Here is a 5,099-nt window from a genome sequence, read left to right as displayed (position 1 = left end):
ATAATGACTTCACGTGATCTAGACTGTATGCTTCTGTTAATACATCCTAGAATTGCATTTGCCTTTTTTGCTGCTGCATCACACTGTTGACTCATTCAGTCTGTGATCTATTAGTATACCCAAGTCTTTTTCACATGTGCTGTTGCTTAGCCCTATTCCTCCCATTCTGTATATGCTTTTTTTATTGCCCAGATGTAGTACTTTGCTTTTTTCCTGTTAAAAATCATTCTGTTAGTTGCTGCCCACTGCTCCAGTTTATTTATATCTTTTTGAATCCTCTCTCTCTCTCTTCTCTAGTATTAGCTATCCCTCCTAGCTGTGTCATAAGCAAATTTAATCAGTTTACCCTCAATTCCTTCACTAAATTATTGATAAAGATGTTGAACAATCAGGGCCAAGGACAGAGCCCTGTGGTACCCCACTTGAGACATTCTTCAAGTCAGGAGAGCAGCCAACATGGATGGATCTTGAATTAGCAAGTAGTGATTATAAACCTTTACAAAGCGTATTTTTTAGCCATATTCTAGAGCCTATGATTAGACGTCACTCTAATCCAATTTTGCATGGCATATTGGATGCCTGGTCGAAATTTTCTAAATTAAAAAGGAAGGAAAATAGAATAACTTCTTTAAAAAAATTTCCTCTTAAACTCTTTGCTGTAATATTTCAGTCACCTATACCTAGTGTCTGGTTCGACTCAAACGTCTCGAAAGTAGGAGATGTTTGGGACGGTGGTCGGGTATCTTCCTTTTCCAAGATCAAGGAGAAATTTCATATACCAATGGGGAGTTCATTTCGTATCAGATTTTAAAAGACAATCTTCTGCAACTAATACATAGAAGATCCCTGAACCTAGATGTTGTGGCTTCATTAGTTAACAATAGTAATTCTAAATTTGGTTGGACTCTTAAAAATATATACTGTCGCCTCAATGGAGATGTTACCTTCACAAAGCATATTTATATGGAAAGGTGGGAGGCAGATTTGAGTAAAGTTTTTAACCCAGAGCAATGGGAGTATGCCATAGACCATACATATAGAGCCATTGTATCTATGTCACTGCACGAGACTTACTATAAAGTATTGGTCCGATGGTACTACACACCTACGAGACTAGCTGATATAAGTAGTGAAATCTCCCTATGCTGGAGGGGTTGTACTTTTCCTGGGAACTTATTTCACCTCTTTTGGAGTTGCCCTAAGTTGAAAAATTTATGGACAGATACTAAAAAACATGTTAATTTATTATTGTCAAATACCATTGATGTTTCTCCCCAGATGGTGATCTTATCCTTGGATATGGAAGTAGTGGATGCCTCCATCAGATATGTACTGATACATGTATTTACAGTGGTTAAGAATTTGATTGCTTTGTGGTGGAAAAAGCCAGAAGCACCTTCATTCTCAGTCATTCTTGATACTCTACGCTCACATAATCAGAGGAACGACTTGCGTTCAATAATAACGTTTTGCATAAATATCTACAATGGGCGGTTTGGAATTCTATATATACGTAATGTTGTTAGATTATTTTGTTACATACCTGGAGTCTGGATTGAAGTTTATATACTCTAATTTCAGTGTGGAGTTCTCTATTTTTTATTTCTTCCCCCTTTCCTTGTTACCCCTGTCTTCCCTATATTTTATAAAATCTCAATAAATATATTTGAAAAGTGAAAAAAAAAAAGAACAGTATCATTATAACGTTCTAGAAAAAAAAATTACCACCCACGCTGTGCCCTAAATAAACCCTATGCTGTGCCCTGAATAAATAATTACCCTACATTGTATGCCCTATGCAAAATAATGACCCTACACTGTCGCACTTATGGTACACGGTCTCCTCACTATTCTCTCCTATAAAATTTTCAAACCACACTGCCCTAGGTCATATCACCTTCTCGTAAACGAAAACCATCACACTGTCCTCTCCATTCTGAGTTCCCCCATGTTCTCCAGAGTTTACCCCACCATGTTCAGATGAACGACGCTCCCTCTGTCGTCTCATTGGTTGAGGATATGTTACCAAGACAGTTAAAAACACAGTTAACTAAAAAATAGATACAGGTGCATCTCACAAAATTAGAATATCATCTAAAAGTTAATTTATTTCAGCTCTTCAATACAAAAAGTGAAACTCAAATTATATAGTCATTACAGAGTGATCTATTTCAAGTGTTTATTTCTGTTAATGTTGATTATGGCTTACAGCCAATGAAAACCCAAAAGTCATTATGTCAGTAAATTAGAATACTTTATAACATCAGCTTGAAAAAATGATTTTAAGATCCAAAATGTTGGCCTACTGAAATGTATGTTCAGTAAATTGCACTCAATACTTGGTCAGGGCTCCTTTTGCATCAATTACTGTATCAATGCGGCGTGGCATGGAGGCGATGAGCCTGTGGCACTGCTGAGGTGTTATGGAAGCCCAGGTTGCTTTGATAGCAGCCTTCAGCTCATCTGCATTGTTGGGTCTGGTGTCTCTCATCTTCCTCTTGACAATGCCCCATAGATTCTCTATGGGGTTAAGGTCGGGCGAGTTTGTGCTGGCTTTGGTCTTGATAAAACAGTGGACCTATACCAGCAGATGACATGGCTCCCCAAACCATCACTGATTGTGGAAACTTCACACTAGACCTTAAACAGCTTGGTCTGTCTGACTCTCCAGACTCTTGGACCTTGATTTCTAAGGTCTAGTGTGAAATATCCACAATCAATGATGGTTTCGGGAACCATGTCATCTGCTGGTGTAGGTTCACTGCTTTATCAAGACCAAAGTCAGTGCAGCCATCTACCAGGAAAGTTTAGTTTGGAGATGGAAATTTAATTCTGCAGCAGGAATTGGCACCTGTCCACACTACCAAAAGTACCAATACCTGGTTTAAAAGCAACAATATCACTGTGCTTGATTGGCCAGCAAACTCCCCTGACCTTAACCCCATAAAGAATCTATGGGGTATTGTCAAGAGGAAGATGAGAGACACCAGACCTAACTGCAGACTAGCTGAAGGCTGCTAACAAAGCAACCTGGGCTTCCATAACCCCTCAGCAGTGCCACAGGCTGATCGCCTCCATGCCATGCCACATTGATGCAGTAATTGATGCTAAAGGAGCCCTGACCGAGTATTGAGTGCATTTACTGAACATACATTTCAGTAGGCCAACATTTCGGATTTTAAAATAATTTTTTCAAGCTGGTCTTATAAAGTATTCTAATTTACTGAGATAATGACTTTTGGGTTTTCATTGGCTGTGAGCCATAATCATCAACATTAACATAAATAAACACTTGAAATAGATCACTCTGTTTGTAATGACTCTATATAATATGAGTTTCACTTTTTGTATTGAAGAACTGAAATAAATTAACGTTTTGATGATATTTTAATTTTGTGACATGCACATGTATAAAAGAAAATATACACATTTGGTGTCACCTGAATTGTAGTAACCAGTAGAATGAGATTAATGTTAGTTATGTTGCCTAAAAAAATCCCAAAAAAACAATGGCAGATCTGCTGGATTTTTTTGCATTTTCCTACCAAAAATGAATAAAAGTTAATGTGTTTTGTGTTTCCTAAACTATTACCATTAGAAAACAAGATTTGTGACATAAAAAACAACCTCTCATATGGATCTGTAGACTGGAAAATAAAAGTTGTGGCTCTCAAAAAGAGTCAATGAAGAAAAAAAAAAAAAAAAAAAATTCCTGGTTCCTAAAGGACAAAAATAGGCATTGCATAAAGAGGATTTAGCCACTGTTCCAGCCAGTCTTTTGTTAACCAAAATGGTGTGACTGTTACTTCCAAATGGAAGACTGTTGTGTATAGGTGCAAATGAAGAGTAGCCATCTCCATAACTAACAAATAAAGTTGCACTCTGTAGTGCTATAGCATGTAAACATGAAATATGTGAAATTTGAATTGTATTACTGCTCTAGATAATAGGAAACAATGGATGCATAGCACATAATTTGGCGAATTCATGCATGCCCAGCAGCCAAAGAAGGTCATCTCCTGTTGCTGGGAACCTATCCTAATGTGAATCCTCTATTACAGGGTTCCCCAACTCCAGTCCTCAAGGCCCACCAACAAATCATGTTTTCAGGATTTCCTTTGTATTGCACAGGTGAAGCAATTATCACCTGAGCAAGACTAAGGAAATCCTGAAAACATGATCTGTTGGTGGGTCTTGAGGACTGGAGTTGGGGAACCCTGCTCTATTAGGCTGAAAACTGCATTTATGGGTAGGAAGGACCCTGCTACAATTAAAACCACCACTGGCTGATGGGTGGAGTGCTCGGTCAGAGAGCCAAAATACAAATAACAAAAGACTGACTGGTACTTACAAACAGAAAACTGGTGTGTACAGTCACAAACTAAGAGTAGCCATCACAATAAATGACACAAATTTCCAGTTGACTCTACTAGTCCTGTAACAATGACATCACATAATTCAAGTGACCACACCATTGGTGGTGGAGCTGGAACAGCAGGTAAAAGGTGACGCCTGTATTTTTTTTATTATGGTATCAAATGATCTATTATGACAATTTCATGAGATTCCAGAAAACGCTATAGGAAAAAATTAGCATGTTTTATATAGTGTATATCAAAGAGATTTTTTGATGACATTTTACATATTAGGGAATTTCATAAACTGGAGATAAATAATCAGGAGGAAGCCTCATTTATTTTTACTTCTTTCCTTGAAGACATCCTTCTAATTCAGCAAACATCACTAATGGGACAAAGCCATTACAAAATCCCTTGGCTTGTCGAGATGTTTTGAGGTTATTCACATCATTTTTAATCTACATTTTGCTAAGAATACTATCTTTTTATATCTAACATTTGTGGCAATTGATGACCCCACTCACACAATATAATAGAATATCTAGCAACATGTGATGGAATACATATTCATTATCCCAAGGCCAAGCATTCTTTATGAAGTGACTATCAAGGCATAAATACTTTCTGAAGTGCAAATTAGTTGGCATTCTAATAATTAAAAGATTTGACCACTTTGTAAAAACTTTTTGTTAGAAGGTCCAGGGACCACCAAAGATCAAACAACAGAACGTGTTTAATTTC

This window comes from Dendrobates tinctorius, unplaced genomic scaffold (genome assembly GCF_039654945.1).
Source record: "Dendrobates tinctorius isolate UK_male_01 unplaced genomic scaffold, ASM3965494v1 ptg000025l, whole genome shotgun sequence".
Taxonomy (NCBI): domain Eukaryota; kingdom Metazoa; phylum Chordata; class Amphibia; order Anura; family Dendrobatidae; genus Dendrobates; species Dendrobates tinctorius.
This window is presented reverse-complemented; position numbering follows the sequence as displayed.